Source organism: Cetorhinus maximus, chromosome 20 (assembly GCF_964194155.1).
Source record: "Cetorhinus maximus chromosome 20, sCetMax3.hap1.1, whole genome shotgun sequence".
Taxonomy (NCBI): Eukaryota; Metazoa; Chordata; class Chondrichthyes; order Lamniformes; family Cetorhinidae; genus Cetorhinus; species Cetorhinus maximus.
In genome coordinates, this window is record NC_135898.1 from 2,973,879 (window position 1) to 2,996,063 (window position 22,185).

Here is a 22,185-nt window from a genome sequence, read left to right on the forward strand (position 1 = left end):
CAGTACTGACCCTCCGACAGTGCAGCACCCCTTCAGTACTGACCCTCCGACAGTGCAGCACTCCCTCAGTAATGACCCTCTGACAGTGCAGCACTCCCACAGTACTGACCCTCCGACAGTGCAGCACTCCCTCAGTACTGACCCTCTGACAGTGCAGCACTCCCTCAGTACTGACCCTCTGACAGTGCAGCACTCCCACAGTACTAACCCTCTGACAGTGCAGCACTCCCTCAGTACTGACCCTCTGACAGTGCAGCACTCCCTCAGTACTGACCCTCTGACAGTGCAGCACTCCCTCAGTACTGACCCTCTGACAGTGCAGCATTCCCTCAGTACTGACCCTCCAAAACATATAAAATGATTGGTCTCTGGGTTGTATTTTGGTTTAATTAGTTATCCTAGGGTATAGTATATAAGATCATCTGAATGTTATCGTAATTAGCTGAACTAAGTCTATGTCAAACAACCTGGTGTCTTCAGAATCATATACTGATACAGCACAGAGGAGACATTTGAGCCAATGTCCCTAAAGTGAATGTACTAGCGCCAGGTTTGCGGATAACACAAAAATAGGTGGGAAGGCAAGTGGTGAGGATGACACAAAGAGTCTACAGAGGGATATAGACAGGGTTAAGTGAGTAGACAAAAACTTGGCAGATGGAATATAATGTGGGAAAATGTGAGGTTATGCACTTTGGCAGGAAGAGTAGAGGAGCTGAATATTATTTACATGGAGAAAGACTGCAGAAAGCTGCAGCACAGAGGGATTTGGGAGCTGTCATGCATGAATCCCATACAAATGGCCTATTTTTGTCCCTACGTCTTATGGTTTTATGGCCTGTGTTGGTTCTTTGAAAGAGCTGCTGACTTAGTCTCTCTCCCCTATTCTTTCCCCAAATTGCTGTAAACTTTTCTCTTTCAAGTGTTTATCCAGTAATATTTTGAAAGTTATCATTGAATCTGCTTCCAGCATCCTTTCAGACAGCACATTCCAGATTAGTATGTCAAAAAAACCTTCTCCTCATCTCTCCACTGGTCCTTGGAGAAATATCTTAAACCTGTGTCCTGTGGTTACTGATCCTCCCAGGGGTAACTGTTTCTCCTTATCTGCTCTATTAAAGACTTTCACAATTTTGAAGCTCTGTATTAAACCTTCTCTGAACCTTTTTCTGCTCAAAGGAGAAGTGTGCCAACTGAAGAATGCTGAATTCTGTTGGGGATGGAAGGCTTTCTGCAAAACTGTGAGCTGAAGGTAATGTTCAACTTGTGCAGCTGAGTTAGCAGAAGCAGGAAAAATGGAGGCTTGTAAGATAAGACCCTTAGCCTATTTAAGGATGAGACCCAGCCCAATGTTGAATTGTCTTGGCTGGTTTGTGATGGGTATATAGAATTCTCTGGTCAAATACTGGAACTGAAGTTGTTTTGTACAGGCTGGGGGGGGAATGTGTATTTTTGGAAAGAGCCTGTCCTTTTGCTCCCTTTTATAACTGAAACTAAATGTTTTAGAGGGGTCAGGGGTGCAGTGAATTAGTCCTTCAAACCCTGACAGCAGATTTTTGTAAAAATGCCAGGTACAGTGAAATCCGTGGAGACTGAATCTCAGGTTGTTGCTAATACAATTAACCAATTACTGTTTAATTTCATTCATTCTCAGGAACTTGGTGTCGCTGGCAAGACCGGCATTTATTACCCGACACCAATTGTCCCCTTGACAAGGTGATGGTGATCCTCCTCAAACCACTGCAGTCCATGTGGTTAAGAACAGCTCCCACAGTGCTGTGGGGTAGGGAGTTTGACCCAGCAACATTGAAGCGATGGTGTTCCCATAATTCTTGGCTTTTATAGTGGCAGAGGTTGCAGTCACTGGAACCGTGAAGTTAGACTCCATGAGCTGTTGGTTGTGATTACTGACAGAACAAAATGGCCTCCTCCTCCTGTTCTTGATGTTCCTGTGCGCTCCTTCAATCCCATGCTTCTTCTTGGAATCTCAAGATGTTTCCCAGTGGTAAGTATGTGTGTCTTTCCATTACCCTTTGAATGGCCTTGGCTTTGTAGGTTGATTATCAGTTACCAGGCCTGAACCAGAAAAATGAGCAATGACACATCAGTTCCTCCACTACTTCTCCCCACTTCTAGCCATTGCTTCACCCTCTCTGCCAATTATCCATTACACCACCCCCAACCCTGCTCCTCAGGAGAAAACAAGACCTAGAGGGAATGGCAAGCTATTGAAAGATTGGGAGAATGAATGGGTTTAGAGTGTCCTGGTCACATCATCACTTTTAACAACAACTTCAGTAGATCATGGCTGATCTGATAGTATCGTCAAATCTGCATCTTGCCTACCCCCGATAACTTATCACCCCACCTTGCTTCCTAAGAGCCTATCCACCTGTGCCTTAAAGATGTTCAAAGACTCTGCTTCTACCGCCTTTTCAGGAAGAGAACTCCTGAAGATCAAGAAGGTTTTGTTTCACATCGGGTGATGTCTTTTACAACAACAACGCATAAAATGCCTTTAATGGAATGAAACATCCCATGTTTCCCAAAGGTGTTTCATTGGAGCACGGTTAAACAAAGTATGACTGCGAACCACATGAGGAGCTATTAGGTCAGGCGACCAAAAGCCTGGTTAAAAAGGTCGGTTTTAAGAAGTGTCTCATCTTTTGAGGTGATCGAGATTTCAAATCTCATTCTGATTTCTATGATTTGAGATATAAATTAAAGAGGGATCAAAGACAATCATCTAGATTTCTGATATGATGTACTGGAGAAGCGGGAATGGTTCTCCTTAGATCAATGAAAGTGAAGAGAGATTTCATCGAGGTGTTTGAAGTCATGAGGGGCTTTAATAGGGTAAATAGGGAGAAACTGCTTCTAGTGGAAGGAGGGTCAGATTTCTGAGCATTGGGAAAGAGCTGGGAGATGGGAAGATTTTATTTTTCACAACAAGCTGTTGTGATCTGGAAGACACTGCCTGATAAGGTGGAAGCAGATTCCATAGGAACTTTTAAAAAAGGAATTGGAGAAATACTTGAAAAGGAGAAGTTTGCAGTGGTATGGGGGAGAACACGGGAGAGAGGGACAGATTAGACAACTCTTTCAATAAACGGACACAAGCACAATGGGCTGAATGGCCTCCTTCAGTGTTGTATGGTTTTATACAATGCCTTGGTTGAAGTTTCATGTAGTCCAGGGACTCCTAATAAAACTGAGGGCAAGACTGAAAAGAACAATTTAGCAACAAGTCCAAAGACATGGGTACATTTTGTTTCTGTTTTGCTCTCCTCACTGGCTATAACTATGTACAAGCAGATCATAGATTTCTTTCTTAAATTAACCTTTAGAAGGTTAGGAATGTTTTAAAATTAAAACAAACCACAGGTGCTTGATGAGGCCGATGGTCCAGTGCACTATGCTGATTTCTTTGCCTACCATCCTTTCTGTCAACTCCAAGCCCAGGGGATCATAAGCAAATGTAACAGGTTAAATCTGATCTGTGGGAATATTCAAAGTTACTGGGGTGATCAGGAGCAATATATATCAATTAGTTTCCCATTATAAAGCCCATTCACCCGAGAAAAAAATAAAAACAGAAAATGCTGGAAATACTCCACAATTTGCAGTAATTTGCCTTTGTGTTACCCTCAGGAAAGAGATTGTTTGAATGGCTAGTGTCATATGTACAATAAATTCAAAACTATCTCTTGGTTGTATGCACTTGCATTGCAAATTCCTGTCCACACTTTTCATGGAAACTGCCTGTGTAAACCAGTCACGCTGTAATGACACCCTCCTGCCAGTAGTCGCACTATACTACCTCAGTTTTGCCCTTCCTATCTCCTCAGCCTGTACTGCGGAGAAACACACATCTTGCAACCAACTTCACCTCTCTACTTCCCAAAATGCTACAAGAGTTTTGTAAAAATATTATACAGAAACAAGAATAGAATGATTATCACTTTACAACTGAGACTGAATTGTGTCTGTACATCCCCATTCAATAATCCCCTCACTGTCTAACCAACTCTCTTTCACATCAATATTGCGCCATGCCACAGCTGTGTCACTGGTTCCTCACAAAACATTTCACCCCTATATGCACTTGCTCTCTGCATGACCTCCTTCCCTTCATCACAGGTTCAGAACTGACACCAGGTAAACTGAGAGCCCAGATGTCAGACTTGTGGGGATAAATGTTTTGCAATTCCATCTGATGAAATCTGCTCAAGCAATAATTGACAGCTTGAATAGGGTCATGTTGTATGCACTATGGAATGATGTTGTGGATTTGAATATATTTTATGGGCTGGATGCAGTAGACTAAATTGAGGGAAGTGCAAGTGAAGCACTACTTCACTTGAAAGGAGTGTTTGGGCCCTTGGACAGTGCGGAGGGGGAAGTGAAGGGGCAGGTGTTGCACCTTCTGCGGTTGCATGGGAAGGTGCCGTGGGAGGGGGTTGAGGTGTAGGGGGTGATGGAGGAGTGGACCAGGGTGTCCCGGAAGTCACCCGCTGCTCCCAATGTGGTTTCCTCTACATTGGAGAGACCAAACGCAGATTGGGTGACCGCTTTGTGGAACACCTTCGGTCTGTCCGCAAGCATTACCCAGACCTCCCTGTTGCTTGCCATTTCAACACTCCACCCTGCTCTCATGCCCACATGTCCGTCCTTGGTCTGCTGCATTGTTCCAGTGAAGCTCAACACAAACTGGAGGAACAGCACCTCATCTTCCGACTAGGCACTTTACAGCCTTCCAGACTGAATTTTAGATCATGAACTCTCTCCTCCATCACCGCCCCCTTTCCGATCCCCCTTTTCCAAAAATGTATAATTTTTTAACAAATATATTTTTCTTTTCCCGCCTATTTTTAAATTTATTTCGATCTATTGTTTTATCTCCACCTTTTATCCCATTTTGATCCCTTTCCCCCAACCCACCCCCACTAGGGCCATCTACCACTAGCTTGTCCTGCTTGCTACCCTTAATGTCCCCATTAGCATATTCCATAGATAATATCACCACTGTCAACACCCCTTTGTCCTTTTGTCTATGACATCTTTGGCAGTCTCTTCTTTGCCTCCACCTATCACTGGCCCCCTATCCAGCTCTACCTGTCTCACCCCCCTTTACCAGTTTATATTTCACCTCATTTCTCTATTTCCTTAGTTCTGTTGAAGGATCAATCAGACTCGAAACGTTAACTGTATCCCTCTCCGCAGATGCTGTCAGACCTGCTGAGCTTTTCCAGGTATTTTTGTTTTTGTTTCAGATTTCCAGCATCCGCAGTATTTTGCTTTTATCTATATGTTATAGTGATATTGAGTGAGGGATAAATATTGTCTGGGACATGGGGCGAACTCCCTCGCTTCTCTTCGAAATAGTTCCATGGGATCTTTTGCATCCGGCTGAGGGTTCAAACTCAGTTTAACGTCTCTTTTGAGAGGAGGCATGTCTGACAATGCAGCGCTCCCTCAATACTGGCAGGAGAAGCCTCCACCTGGGATTGTGCTCAAGCCCCTGGAGTAGGATTTAAAGCTGTGACCTTCTGACTCAGTGAGTGAGAGTGCCGCTGACTGAACCACAGCTGACAAATCGAAAGTGTCATCTCCAATTTCTCAGCCAAAGGAGAGAGTGTAAAGTGGGCAGGCTTGCTCCTTACAGAACATTGGGAGCTGAAAGCCTAGTCTCACTGCCAGCTCCACATCACAAAGCCGTGCAAACTGGATTATTTTGCACAGTCATTGATGTCCTCCTTGCTGAAAGCCTCCATTCAAAAGGCCTCCCTTTTTGTGTGTGTATATATGCGAGCTCAGATTGCATCAGTCTTGCAGTCAGCTCACAAAAGCCTAACAATTAACCTGGATTGACAACCTCAACAAACAAAGTGATTGATTGCAGTTGGGAAAGTGGCACTAGAGGTGAAACATGTGACATTGGAACGCTTCTACCCATTGGTCTAGAGCCAGCCTGCTCTCTTTCCCATAAAGCACTGGCTAGCTCAGCAAAGCTCTGTGAACTTTGAAAATGTTACAAAAGATTACGAGCTGTTAGAAAACAGTGCTCCTGGAAGAGCAATCATTAAACTGGCAGTTTTCTTCACCAAAATTCCCACTCTCCAAGTCAAGCGCATGCATTCGAAAAGTGGATCTTACTAAACACTGGTGTGGCATGCTGCAATTTAACAACACTTCAAACTTTTTAAGTAATCTAGTCAATCTTGGGATGCTGGCAAGGCTGGCATTTATTGCCCCCATCCCTAGGAGACCTCTGGGGAGGTGATGGTGGGCTGCCTTCTTGAACCTGCAGGTATACCCACAGTGTTGTTAGGTCTGGAGATCCAGGATTCTGAAGGGACGGTGATATAGTTGCAGGTCGGCTACATGCTTTGGAGGTGGGTGGTGACCCATGCACCTGTTGCCCTTGCTCTTGTGGGTGGTAGAGGTTGTGTTTGGGAGGTGCTGTCGAAGAGCCTTGGCCAGTTGCTGCAGTGTGTCCTGTAGATGGTACACACGGTGGCCGTGAGCTCATGGAGTAAATATTTCAGCTAATGGATAGGATACTGATCCAGCTGGCTGCTTTTTGTCCTGGATGGTGTCAAGCTTCCTTTATCACACCATTGACAGCTATGCCTCTCGCTCTTTGGGCCCTAAGCTCTAGAGTTCCTTTAATAAAAAAATCTCTGATTCTTCAATCTTGCTCTCCAAGTTTAAGATGCTCCTTAAAACTCTTTGGTCATGCATTTGATCACACATCCTAATATCTCTTTTGGTTTGGTGTCAATTTTTTGTTTGAAATTGACCCTGTGAAGTGCCTTGGGATGTTTTGCTATGCTTTCAGTGTTATATAAATACAAGTTGGTGTGTGTGCTCCTGGGGATTGTGTTAAATTTGACGATTCCTTCAAACAAAAGCATGGATAACAAATTTTATTATCCCGGACAATGACGACCACCCTGTTGTTGTGTTTGTATTTTGTGCTTGTGTGTGACAACGTCTTGAGATTTACACAGTCACATGCTTACTCCCAGAGAAATCACATTCGTGCCACCATTGGCAGGATGGTTGTTTACAGCGTGACGTGTGTATATGGACAGTTTCCAGGATCAATGTTGACATAGGAATTTATAATAGTCATTTAAAAATTAGGACATAAATTTAAACCAGGATTGAGCTACACATGCATGTCCTGATTCTGTTACCACCTATTCTGGAACTCTACTTCTTCTGAACACTAAACTTCTTACTCCTGAATTTCCCTCCGTGCAGCATGAATGCAGCAACTTCAATGACTGACCTGTTCAATCAGCACAGGATAAAAGAGGCGCAAACAGGTTAATGATGGAGAGGTCAATATAATTACAACATTCAGTGAAGTTTAAATTTTTAATTTTCTAAAAATAGCCATGTCATGCTTAAAGGTAAGTGGAAACACATGATTAGAGGTTTGGTTATAATTCATTCCTTGATTGTGGGCATCGCTGGCTAGGCCAGCATTTATCACCCATCACTAGTTGCTGTTGAGAAGGTGATGGTGAGCTGCCTTCTTGAACTGCTGTAGTCTATGTAGTGTAGGTACACCCACAGTGCTGTTGCAAAGGGAGTTCCAGGATTTTGATCCCATGACAGTGAAGGAATGACAATGTAGTTCCAAGTCAGGATGGTGAGTGACTTGGAGGGGAACTTCCAGGTGGTGGTGTTCCCATGTATCTGCTGCCCTTGTCCTTCTAGATGGTAGAGGTCCCGAGTTTGAAAGTGTCGAAGAAGTCTTAGGGAGTTGCTGGAGTGTATCCTGTTGGTTGTAGTGTAAGGGTCTGACACCTGTAGGGTTAACATGAGACTGAGTACAGTACCGCCCTCACAGTGATGTAAGAGATCACATGACCCACACCTAGTTGGACAGTGTTGGACAGAGCTGTGTGAACCAGCAAGCATGGAGACAGCTTCTAGTTTGTACCCTTTCCTGTATATAAATATATGTACATAGTTCTTGTAGTTAATAAATACATACAGTTAACTGCTCAAGACTATGAAGACTTCATTAAGACCTACTGAACAGTATCCAACACCTTACAACATAGATGGCACACACTGCTGCCACTGTGTGCTAGTGGTAGAGGGACTGAATGATTAAGGTGGTGGATGGGGTCCTGAACAAGCGGGCTGCCTTGTCCTGGATGATGTCAAGGTTCTTGAGTGTTGTTGGAGCTGCACTCATTCAGGCAAGAATAAAATGAATGATTCCTAGCACAGCAGTGATTTAAACCACACACTGAGAAATGTAATGTTCTATGAAAGTTATCGAAAGGTGCTTATAGTTGACTGGAAGCATACTTAAGCTGCTGAAGTAAAATGTTAGTTTTGTAGACTGACTGACAGCTTTATTTCAGAATTTGTTTTTCGAACCACATTCATCAAATATCTCAATGTTCCCGTGTGACACACTTGAGACAGCTCCACGAACATTGCCCCGTTAAAAAGTATCTGTCAGGTTCCATTAGGTGGCTGGAATCTTTGTTGGAATCTGATTGCAGAGACTGGGAGGAACACGTAACACAATGTGACTGTGGTAGCACAGCAAAGCTCCAGAGAATGATTTATGTGTCTATTTTAAAACGCTCAGGAATACTTAAGAGGGGGAAATAGAAAGATTGTCACAGTTTTTGTGACTAATGGTATTTAATGTGCCTAGCTTTCAACTGAAAAGAAGCAAACGATTGGAGATTTCAGCTTTCTGCAGCGTAGGGAGATCAGTTCCATACATTTCTTGCTTCAGTGACCTGTCCCCTGCTCTCTGACAGATTGCAAACCTTACTATTTCACATTTCTTTTTGATTACCTCACTCTTTTTTAGTCTTTCATTCCCCCCCCCAAACCAGGTTCAAACAACTGCAATTCCAAGGTGCTTATAAATGCTTGAACACACCCAAGCACGCTCAAACACACACACACACACAGATATACAAACACACACACAGATACACACACAGAAATATACACACACACACACAGATATGCTCACACATAGAGATATACACACACACATACACAGATACACACACACACACAGATATACACACACACATACACAGATATACACACACAGATATACACACACATAGAGATATATACACACACACGCACAGATATACAAACACACACACAAATATACACACAGAAATATACACACACACACACACAGATATGCTCACACATAGAGATATACACACACACACACATATACAGATACACACACACACAGATATACACACACATAGAGATATACACACACACATATACAGATGCACACACACACACATAGAGATATATACACACACACACAGATATATACACACAGCAAATGACAGATATACCCATACATACACTCAGGTGTGCGCCCAACCCGATCGAGGGTAAAATAACATGAGAAGACATCGGGCGGGCATCCCAATACCATCCTTCACGCACACAACCTTAAGGTTGGCGGGCACAGGCAGCAGTCAGAGCCAGGCCCACCATCAATTAAGAAGCCACTTAAGGCCATTAAAAACCCAACTGAATTCGATTTTATGTTGCCTGGGCGATTTCGCACTCATTGCACAGGCAAAATGGGCAGGCGGGCAGCCAATATTTTGCAAACCCTCATCCAAGGGCAGGATAAAATGGTCAACAGCATTGCCAGTGTGAGGAGTGAGGAGCTTTGGAGATAGTTTGCAGCTGGTTGCTTATTGGTACTTGACAGCCTCATCTCTGTTCGGGGCTTCATTCTTAGCATTTCCAGGCTTCCTTCCAGGACTCATTGCTGTCTGCCAGGCCCCCGGAGGATTCAGACCGTGTAGACCCTTCCAGGTATCAGACAGCCTTCCCTTACCCTGGGAATGGGGATTGTGGTCTCTGCTGGAGGCACCTCCTCTGAGGAAGGGGAGAGGGGCAGAAGGGAGAGGAGGCCGGGTGTCCCAATGCAGCTTCCAGGGGAGGGACCTGTGGGAGGAGAGGCGCAGGCACAAGGGGCGCAGGGCCAGCAGGTAGTCCAAGGTGCAAGGGGCCGCAGAAGACACCACTTTCCTGCTGCCAGGATTTACAGGCAGTGATGCAGCTACCTCAATATGTCTGAGGTGCAATGCTGAAGGAGGCTCCGCCTCTCAAGGGAGACCGTGACCTCATTTGTCAGATGATTGGGCCTGAGATCAGCTCCGACTGTGTGGGTGGACACCCCATGCCAGTGGCTCTGAAGGTCACAGTGGTCCCCAACCTCAATGCCTCCGGCTCTTTCCAGGGCTCAGTGGGGGATCTGTGTGGAGTTTCCCAATCAGCTGTCCACAGTTGCATAAAGCTGGTGACAGAGGCTGGTCAGGTGGGTATTGACCTTTATTCTTTACCATATAGGCGAGGCCAGACAGGCTGAGCGAGCCAGAGGCTTCGCGGCCATTGCTGGCTTCCCCCGTGTCCAGGGTGCAATCGACTGCACACATGTGGCCATCAAGGTGCCAGTGGGTCAGCCGAGTGCCTTCGTCAACAGGTGGGGGGGTGGTGTATTGGTATTGTGACTGGACTTGTACACCAGATACCCAGGGTAATTCTCTGGGGACCCGGGTTTGAATCAATGAATTCAATCAAAAATCTGGAATTAGAAGTCCAATGAAACCATTGCTGATTGTCATTAAAAACCCACCTGCTTCACTAATGCCCTTTAGGGGAGGGAAATCTGCCGTCCTTACCCAGTCTGGTCTACATGTGACTCCAGACCCACAGAAATGTGGTTTACTCTTAAATGCCCTCTGAAATGGCCGAGCAAGACACTCAGTTCTCAATGGCAAATAGGGATGGGCAATAAGTGCTGGCCCAGCCAGCGATGCCCACGCCCCATGAACAAATAAAAAAAACAAAAAAAACTCCATGAACGTGCAGATAGTGTGTGACCACAGGATGCTGACTCTACAAGTCTGTGAGAGGTACCCAGGCAGCTCCCACGATGCCTACATCCTCAGACACTCCCAGGTGCCGAGGCTCTTCAGTGCTCCAGCCCGGCTGGATGGATGGCTGCTGGGTGACAAGGGCTGTCCCCTCAGAAGGTGGCTCATGACGCTTCTCTGCCATCCAAGAACAGAAGCTGAGCAGCGGTACAATAAGAGTCATGCTCCACAAGGGCAGTGATAGAGAGGACCATAGGTCTTCTCAAGGTGCGCTTCTGAAGCCTGGATGGTTCAGGGGGAGAACTACAATACCTCCCTGAGCGGGTGTGACTGATAGTGGTTGCAGACTGCACCCTCCACAATCTGGCACTGGCAAGGGGGGACCCACTGGAGGAAGAGGATCTTGATGTAGCTGCACAGCATGAGTCCAGCAGTGAGTCTGAAGAGGAGCACGGTGAGGAGAACACTGAGGGTGTGGAGCCAGACCTCAGTAACCTCCAGGGAGGCAGGGACACCAGGGACACCTCGATCCAATGCTCCTTCAGCCAGGCTACCAAAGATCAGCTTCAAACACGTGCCAGGGCTGCCGCCTCCATCCCGATCTCTGAAATGACCCTTTCATTTGAACCCAAAGTCCACTCAGTGCCTGTGCAATAAAGATCAGAGCCACTTATGTCCAGCGTTACACACTGGCGTTCCCCGCACCAAAAAAACAAAAAGGTGAAGCTTACTCAGGCCATTACAACAAAAACAACATTTATCTCATTTTGACAATTCAAAGAAATTAACATCACCTTCTGTGGTCTTAATTCCCAGACCAGTAAACATAAACAAAACATTACACAACAGAAGATCACCTGTGACCAGTCCCTCTTGTGCTAATGGTGCCTTAAACTTACATTTGTGAGTGCTATGCCTTGGTGCCCCACCCCCTCCTGCCCCCACTCACTGGCAGCGGGTGTTGGACACAGCTGCTGACTCTGGTATCCTGTTGGCCTCGATGACCTTGGCGGTCGTCCTCTGGCCAGTGGAGCCAGTGCTGACCCCGCCTGGGAGGAAGCAGCCAGCATCATGACTGGCATCTCCCCAGTTATCGCAGCCCCATCAGATGCCATGGTCACTGCAGAAGGAGCTGCTTCCATCATCCAGAGCGCCCTGAGAGGAGCCCGCAGAGACAACAAGCAGTTTAAACACCAATGTGAGGTTGCTCTGGACCTCCTTGCTCGCCATTGATGGACAGGCACCTAGCTGAGATACTGGGTGCCTCATCCATCTCACACAGGGACACTGACCACTGAGATCATTGCCTGCCCACAAGTTTTTATTTTTATTTTATCTCATAACAGAATCCTCATCCCACCCTTGGATGAAGTTTCATGAAAAATGTAAAGGCCGCCTGGCCGATTCACCAATCCACCAACTGTAAGGTTGGACAGGCAACTGAAAGTAGCAGAGAATTGTGCTGTTAATGGACTTAATTGCCACAGGGACACACACATATACACAGAGTGACACACTCATATACACACAGTGACACACACACATATACACAGTGACACACTCATACACATGAATGCAAGCAGACACACAGTGACACAGACACACACATATACACACAGTGACACACTCATACACACACATGAACGCAGGTAGACACACAGTGACACACACATATACACACAGTGACACACTCATACACACACAGTGACACACACACAGTGACACACTCATACACACACATGAACGCAGGCAGACACACAGTGACACACTCATACACGCACAGTGACACACACACATATACACACAGTGACACACTCATACACACACATGAACGCAGGCAGATACACAGTGACACACTCATACACACACAGTGACACACACACAGTGACACACTCATACACACACAGTGACACACACACAGTGACACACACACAGTGACACACACACAGTGACACACTCATACACACACATGAACGCAGGCAGATACACAGTGACACACTCATACACACACAGTGACACACACACAGTGACACACTCATACACACACAGTGACACACACACAGTGACACACTCATACACACACATGAACGCAGGCAGACACACAGTGACACACACACAGTGACTCACTCATACACACACATGAACGCAGGCAGACACACAGTGACACACTCATACACACACAGTGACACACACACAGTGACACACTCATACACACACATGAATGCAGGCAGACACACAGTGACACACACTCATACACACAGTGACACACACACACAGTGACACACTCATACACACACATGAACGCAGGCAGACACACAGTGACACACACACAGTGACACACACACAGTGACACACTCATACACACACATGAATGCAGGCAGACACACAGTGACACACACATATACACACAGTGACACACACATATACACAGTGACACACACACATACACACACAGTGACACACATACAGTGACACACTCATACACACACATGAATGCAGGCAGACACACAGTGACACACACATATACACACAGTGACACACACACATATACACACAGTGACACACACATATACACAGTGACACAGACACACACATATACACACAGTGACATACTCATACACTCACATGAACACAGGCAGACACACAGTGACACACACACATATACACACAGTGACACACTCATACACACATAAACGCCGACAGACACACAGTGACATACACACATATACACACAGTGACACACATACACACAGACGAACGCAGGCAGACTGTACTTCCTAGGGTCTTACCATTCATTGTGTATTCCCTTGCCTTGTTAGTCCTCCCAAAATGCATCACTTCACACTTTTTAGGATTAAATTCCATTTGTCACTGTCCTGCCCATTTTACCAGCCCATTTCTATCGTCCTGTAGTCGAAGGTTTTCCTCCCCACTATTTACAACACCACCCATTTTCGTGTCATCTGCAAACTTACGGATCATACCCCCTACATTCATGTCTATGGGTGGAATTTTCCCAAATTTGCACTCAGTACGGTAGCAGGTGGTTAAATCGATGTATTACCCGCCGGCCGCGATGTCGGGTTTTCACCCTGTATCATCCCGAACCCGCCTCATTATTTATGCGCTCCCGGGAAACACGCTGTTTCCATGGTGGGCGAGCTCTCATTCGCCCGCCCGCCATCACCCAGCTGCTGCATCACACCGGGCGCCATGTTTAAATTCCAGCTGTAAACACACATCTCAGCGCCTCCAGACCACCACTGCTGCACGGGAGACATGGCCCTGAAACTGAAGAAGACTGCAGCCCCCAGGTTCAGCGACACGTCTCTCGAGTGATCTTTGGATGCCGTGGAGGCCGCCGGGATGTCCTCTACCCCCACTCTGGCCGCAGGATGGGCAGCAACAGCACTAACCCGGCTTGGGAGGCAGTGGCAGCGGTGGTCAGTGTCAACGCCCTGCAGAGGAGGACAGCCACCCAGTGCCGCAAGAGGATGAATGATCTCCTCCATTCCGCCAGGGTAAGTCACTCTTCTCATCGCTCTCAACTCACACACTCACAAACACATCACACATCCACAGGGCCCTCACTCACTGCTGGTTCAAGGGACATCACCATTCACTCTCTCACACTCACCGTCATTGTCCTCATCCCGTCCATGGGACCACTCACCACCCACACAGGCCATGTATACTTGTCATCTGGCCAGGCAGGCATCCTGCTTACACTGTCTCCATCTCTATTCATGCAGGACAAGCTGGCACACAACAAGAGAGAGGTTACAGACCGGTGGAGGAATGCCCGAAATCAAGGTCCTCACGGACTTTGAAAACAGAGCCATCCAGCTGGCCGGTGATGACCAGGACCGGTCCTGTGCTGACAGTGAGGTCAGCGCTGCTCTACCAAGTGAGGATCCAGCAGTGCAACATCCATCAGACAACCATGCTGTGAGTGATGTGTCCCTGTTTCACAGGCCACTGTCATGCACTAATTATCTCCCCTTGCTTTCACAGGCACATCTGCCAAACAGCCGACAGAGTCCATGACACAGGGCCTACAAACAAGCTCTGAAGAAACCTCTGAAGAGGAATCTGGAGGCACCCTCCCTGAAGACCCATCACAGCCTCACCCACACCCTCCACCAGCGCAGAGACACACACCTCGGTGGGACCCAGCTTTAGATTAGCCTCGGGATCACAATCTGGTGAACACATCGCACTGTCTGATCTACTGCAGGCGGCGGCAGGGACTCCCCAGGTTTCCGGCACTCGGAGGACGGCTGGAGGCCAGAACGTTGTTGAGTCTGAGTCAGATGAGGAGCCTCTGGTCTCGGTCATGTCACAGTTGCTGGAGCTGCAAAGGCAAACTCAGGAATATCAGGAAGGGATGTCCGCTGCACTCCTCAGATTGCAAGGCACAATGGAGGAGTCTGTCCACCTTCACTCTGAGGTGATAGTGCCAAGATCAACCCTGGTAGGATGACAGTCGCCATGGAGACCTTGGTCCAGGACGTCACTCCTGCCCTGCTGCGCGGGCTCAACTCCATCGCTGATGCCATCATTGGCCTCCAACAGTGTGTACGCGAGATGGGTGAGGGGCAGCTCGATCTCACTCCAGCTTCCCCTTTCGCTCACGGAGTCAGCCAGGGGCCCTCGGGCACCCATAGGGAGGAGGATCAGCAGGTGTAACCCCTGGGCCCATCCACCCAGGTGACTCCGGGAGTGTCCGGCCCATCCGACTCCCCTCTTCCTGTGACCCCATCAGCTCCAGCTCCACAGGCCGAAGAGGGTGTCACTGCCACACAGCAGGACCCTGAAAGCAGCCCGGGACCCTCCAAGTCTCAGCCCTCCAGAGGACGCCTGCCAAAGTCATCACAGACAGGGCATCACAGTCAGCAGTGTCATGAAGAGATATTAATATGTATAACGTTATTGGAAATTATTTTTAAATTGGACTTGTAGTAGGGTCTGTGTCTGTGTGTGTCTGTATGTGTCTTAATTGGATTAAAACCAGCTAGTCTGGTGCTTTAATGTGTAGTAGTTTGAGGTGTTAATTAGATAAACGTAAGGAGTAAAAGGTAAAGTGCAATTTGCATTTGTTGAATAAACCATTGAAAAGAATGGGTAAAACCTTGCACCAGCTGGGAGACACCAAGCAATGTGTTTATATTACTCATAAAACTGGTGGAATTACAGGATTATTGTTAGGAGAGGTAAAATTTACAAAAACATCCCTAGGGGGAACTAGGAATAAACAGAAAGGAGTTTGTGTGTATAGGTCAGAGGCATCTAAGGTGTAACCAACCTATAAACCTACAACGGTGAAAAGGAACCAAATTGAAAGGAAGCTCATTTTGAATTTGTAGGATCAAATGTGCTTTGCCTGGTGTCCGTTTAAAGTCTATGGGTTACTGTTGCCTTAAGATTTACCTGGAAGTGATTAATTTGGGGATTTGTTTAAAAGTTATTACGGTAGTAATTTGTAGACATGTGTATGTGTTTAAATTTATTGTTAAATGGCCTAGTGGTTTTATTCCTGAATTCAGATCTGCACCTCAAACATACCAATTGAAAATATAGGTTATGACAGTTGTTCAAGTTTCCCTCTGGGATTTAAACAACTCAGCCTTTCCCAACTACTGTGGCATAACAGCAGGCTGCCCCCACCTCTGCTGTGCCTGTCCGGGGAGCGCCAAGACATAGCGGCAGGGTTACGACAGTCAAGGAGAATGAGTTGCACAGCCTGGGCACGGGTGTTAATCACTTGTACATAATGTTCACTATTGTCAATAAACTCCCAAGAATGTCTCCCTGCCTATGGCTCCTTGTTCTGATGAGCAGTGTTCGTCTCACTCAGATGTGAAACCTTTCTGCACAAGATAAAGGCAGGTGTCTCAGTCCAGGGCCTCTTCCCTGTGTCTGTGCAGCCTTCAGATGGTCCGGCCTCACACTCCCTGGACACATTACTGATGTCTGCACCTCGATGGTGCTGGTCATTGCTGCCAGAATGTAGTGGGCAGGCTCCACAGAGTTCCATCATTCTCTCGATGTGCTCTCAGCACCTTTATGGAGGAGTTGGCCCCCATCTCTTCAGCATCTGTAACCACTGAGCTGTGCTCCAGCTCCTGAAGGGCTGAGGTGCTGAAGGCAGACAAAGGATCAGATGCTTCTAAAGTTTCATGGCTGCGTCTCCATGATTTGACCCTGATCACAGAGCGCAAGCAAGTTGCCCTCAGCCAGAAAGGAGTCAGACATTCTCAGAGGCTGTGTGAAGATTTATGGAGTGTCCTCAATGTATGTTGTCATCATCATCCTCCTGCAATCAAGCGACTATTAGGGCCTCCACCACCTCTCCATGACAGGAGCATTCTCACAGAGGGTATTCATGCTGCCATAAGCCAGATTGGAGTCAAACATTCACAGATGCAATGTGAGGATCTATGGGGGTCACCTCACTGCATGTCGTCATCATCCTCCACAAATCTAGCAGCTATGAGGGCCTCCTGAGCGCCCCTGCCTCGTCTAGCCAGTGAGAGGGCCTCATCCCCATCATTGAGGACCTCCTCAGCCTCATCCCTGTCAGCGTCCTCCTCATCAGAGGAGAAGTGCAGCTCCTCCATCTCCTCCTCATCTCCCTGTTGCAGTGCCAGGTTGTAAAGGGCGCAGCAGACGATGATGATGTGTGACGCCCTCTGTGGACTGTATTGCAGGGCTCCACCAGACCAGTCCAGGCACCGGAACCACATCTTCAGCATCCCAATGGTTTGCTCCACCAAGTTGTGAGTCGCAGCATGAGCCTCATTATAGCGTCGCTCTGCTGCAGTCTGAGGCCACCCCACGGGTGTCATCAGCCACGGCCTCTGTGGGTAGACCTTGTCCCCAAGGAGCCAACCCTGCAGCCTCTGTGGACCCTGGAAGACTGGAGGGATCTGCGAGCGACTCAGGATGTAGGTGTGGTGCACACTCCCTGGAAGCCGTGCGCACACCTGCAGAATGTGTTTCTGGTGGTCGCACACCAGCTGCACGCTCAGTGAGTGGAAGCCCTTGCGGTTGATGTGACTATGGGCAGAATCTTCAGTTCGGCTAGCACAGGGGCGGGACCCGCTCGCTGATGTGTAAAATGACGCGGGATGAGGTTGGCCATGTGTCCCGACATCACCCCGCATCATTTAGATTTTCAGTTCGGCGGGCGCTGTGCGCCTGCTGAAGTGTCAAAGGCCTATTAAAGCCGTTAATAAAGAAATTAACATGATTAATGGACCTGCCCGTCCAACCTTATGGTTGGCGAGGAGGCCGGGAGCCCTGGCGGGCTTCAGAAAAAGCATCAAACCTCACTCACGGGCGGGATGAGGTTTCATGAGGGTATTTAAATTTTTATAAAATGTTTTAAATAAAAGAAATTGACATGTCCTGGCTCATGTGATAGTGGCACATCAGTGGACACGTCAGTAATATTTTTCTCTTTCTTTATTGAAATTTTCAAACCTGAGCCGAATAAACCTGAGGCGGCACTTAGCCTCAGGGAGATCCCTGCCCTCCTTCCCATGCCTGCGTGAAAGGGCACACTCCCGGCTCAGGGAATCCTCCCCCCACTCCGCACAGGGAGCACATAGCGCTTCCCGGCGGACATCACGCTGGGTAGGCCCAGCGAACGGGGGCGCTGATCAGGAACCCGTCCGCTCGCGCCCGCTCCCGCACATCTCCCCCGACAAAGGGGGGAAAATGTTGCTCTGTGTGAGTGCCACAGAGTGCAGTCAATCGCGCCCTGCACCTGTGGGATATCCGAGATCTGGATGAATCCAATCACGCTCGCATCCTGGCTGTCCCGGTCCCGGGCGAAATGCACAAAGTTGTTGCCATTGAGAAGATGCATCCGTGACCTTATGGATGCATTTGTGGGTGGCGGATTGTGAAATCCCACAGAGGTCACCTGTGGAGCCCTGAAAGGAGCCACTGGTGTAGAAATATTGAGCGCCGCTGTCACTTTCACAGCCACTGGCAGTGGATGCCCTCCATGTCCCTGTGGGCACCAAGTCCTGCAGTAAGTGGCAGATGTGACTGCGCAGTCTTCGGTGACTCTGGTTCTCGGTCATCTGCAGGAATGAAAGGCGGCGTCTGTAGACTCTGGATGTCGCTGGGCACTGACCAGAATGGCGCATTGTGGTTCTTGGGCGGCGTGTACAGGAGCCCCAGCCACCCCTTCTTCCTGAGGTTGCTGCTCCTGCCTCTGCGCAGCCAGTCGCTCTCGCCTCCGTCTTCTTCACTCTCTGTAGGCCATCAGGCACACAGCTAGTTCACCAGCCTCCATGATCCTAATGTACTCCTCCTGCAGGATGAAAGAGAGAGTCACGTGGTTAGCATGAGTGTACTAAAAACCTGTCCTGGTTAAGTGTGACAGCCCCTTAACACTTCCCGGAGAGCGCTGGCCACCACTTAGATGGCCAGAGATGAGTGCGCTGCATGGCTGCCCTGTTAGTTTGAACCATGGCGAAGACTGGTCCAAACCAGGATGCTGAGATTGTAAGGGCCTGTGAACGCCTCCAGCAGTGACTGCTACATGGCCAGCTTTAATGAGGAGATTGTACAACGTGTGCAGTCCAACTGCTCTGCGGTCCAATAAAGTGCTCATGAATTTCCAGTGTGAAACTGATTGCACCATATTGTCCGCTCACGTCACCTATCATGCCCACTGCTAGCGGGCACGGAAAATTCCACCCTACATCATTAATGTACACTACAAACAACAAGGGATCCAGCACCGAACCCTGCAATACCGCACTGCACACAGGTTTCCAGCCACAAGAACAGCCTTCGACCATCACCCTCTGCCTCCTGCCACGAAGCTAATTTTGGATCCAATTTGCCAAATTGCCCTGGATCCCATGGGCTCTTACCTTCTTAACCATTCTCCCATGTGGGACCTTATCAAAAGCCTTACTGAAGTCCATGTAGACTACATCAACTGTACTACCCTCATCTACACAACTAGTCACCTCGAAAAATTCAATCAAATTTGTTAGACATGATTCCCTCCCCCTGACAAAGCCATGCTGACTATCCCTGATTAATCCCTGCCTCTCCAAGTGGAGATTAATCCTGTCCCTCAGAATATTTTCCAATAGTTTCCCTACCACTGATGTTAGACTCACTGGCCTGTAATTACCTGGTTTATCCCTACTACCCTTCTTGAATAAAGGTACCACATTCACTGTCCTCCAGTCCTCTGGCACCTCTCCTGTGGCCAGAGAGGATTTGAAAATTAGTGTCAGAGCCCCTGCAATCTCCTCCCTTGCCTCACATAACAGCCTGGGATACATCTCATCTGGGCCTGGGGATTTATCCACTTTTAAGCCTGCTAAAACTGTTAATATCTCCTCCATCTCAGTGCTAATTTGTTCAAGTGTATCACAGTCCCCCTCCCTGAATTCTATACCTACATCGTCCTTCTCCATAGTGAAGTAATCATTTAAAAACTCACCTATGCCTTCTGGCTCCACACACAGATTGCCACTTTGGTCCCTAATGGGCCCTACTCTTTCCCTGGTTATCCTCTTGCCCCTAATATACTCATAAAACACCTTTGGATTTTCCTTCATTGTAACCACCAGTGTTTTTTCAAGCCCCCTCTTTGCTCTCCTAATTTCTTTTTTAAGTAACCCCCTGAACTTTCTATACTCCTCTAGGGCTTCTGCTGTTTTCAGCCCTCGGTATCTACCTTAAGCTTCCCTTTTTTTCCCTTATCCAAACCTGTACGTTCCTCGACATCCAGGGTTCTCTGGACTTGTTGGTCCCACCCTTCACCTTTACCTTCACATATACACACAGTGACACACTCATACACACACACATGAACCAGGCACACACACAGTGACACATACATATAGGCACAATGATACACTGATACACACAAACATGAATGTAGCAGACACACAGTGACACACTCACACTCATACAGAGACAGTGACACACTCCTACATGCACACGAATACAGGCAGACACACAGTGACACACGCACATATACAGACAGTGACACACTCAAACACACACATGAACGCAGGCAGATACAGTGACACACACACATATACACACAGTGACACACACATATACACACAGTGACACACATACACACAATGACACACACAAAAACAGAAAATGCTGGGAACACTCAGCAGGTCTGGCAGCTTCTGCGGAGAGAGAAACAGAATTAACATTTCATTTCCAAACCTTTTCAAAAAGGATAGAAAATGGGATAAAAGGGGGGATAAAACTACAGATAAATGAATAAAAATAAGAATAAGTGGATTAAAAAATAAAAATGAATGTAGAAAAAAGGGGATTTAAAAAGGAGTGAGGATGGAGAAGAGAGTTCATGGTCTGAAGTTGTTGGACTCAATGTTAAGTCCGGAAGGCTGTAAAGTGCCTAGTTGGAAGATGAGGTTCTGTTCCTCCAGTTTGCGTTGGGCTTCACTGAAACATTGCAGCAGGCCAAGGACAGACATGTGGGCATGAGAGCAGGGTGGAGTGGTAAAATGGCAAGCGACAGGGAGGTCTGGGTAATGCTTGCGGACAGACCGAAGATGTTCCACAAAGCGGTCACCCAGTCTGCGTTTGGTCTCTCCAATGTAGAGGAAACCGCATTGGGAGCAGCGAATGCAGTAGACTAAATTGAGGGAAGTGCAAGTGAAATGCTGCTTCACTTGAAAGGAGTGTTTGGGCCCTTGGACGGTGAGGAGGGGGGAAGTAAAGGGGCAGGTGTTGCACCTTCTGCTGTTGCATGGGAAGGTGCCGTGGGAGGGGGTTGAGGTGTAGGGGGTGATGGAGGAGTGGACCAGGGTGTCACTGAGGGAACGATCCCTACGGAATGCTGACAGGGGGGGGTGAAGGGAAGATGTGTTTGGTGGTGGCATCATGCTGGAGTTGGTGGAAATGGCGGAGGATGATCCTTTGAATGTGGAAGCTAGTGGGGTGATAAGTCAGGACAAGGGGGACCCTATCAAGTTTCTGGGAGGGAGGAGAAGACGTGAGGGCGGATGTGCGGGAGGTGGGCCGGACAAGGTTGAGGGCCCTGTCAACCACCGTGGGTGGAAAACCTCGGTTAAGGAAGAAGGAAGACATGTCAGAGGAACTGGTTTGGAAAGTGGCATCATCAGAACAGATGCGACGGAGGCGAAGGAACTGAGAGAATGGGATGGAGTCCTTACAGGAAGCGGGGTGTGAGGAGCTGTAGTTGAGGTAGCTGTGGGAGTCGGTAGGCTTGTGTTGGATATTGGTG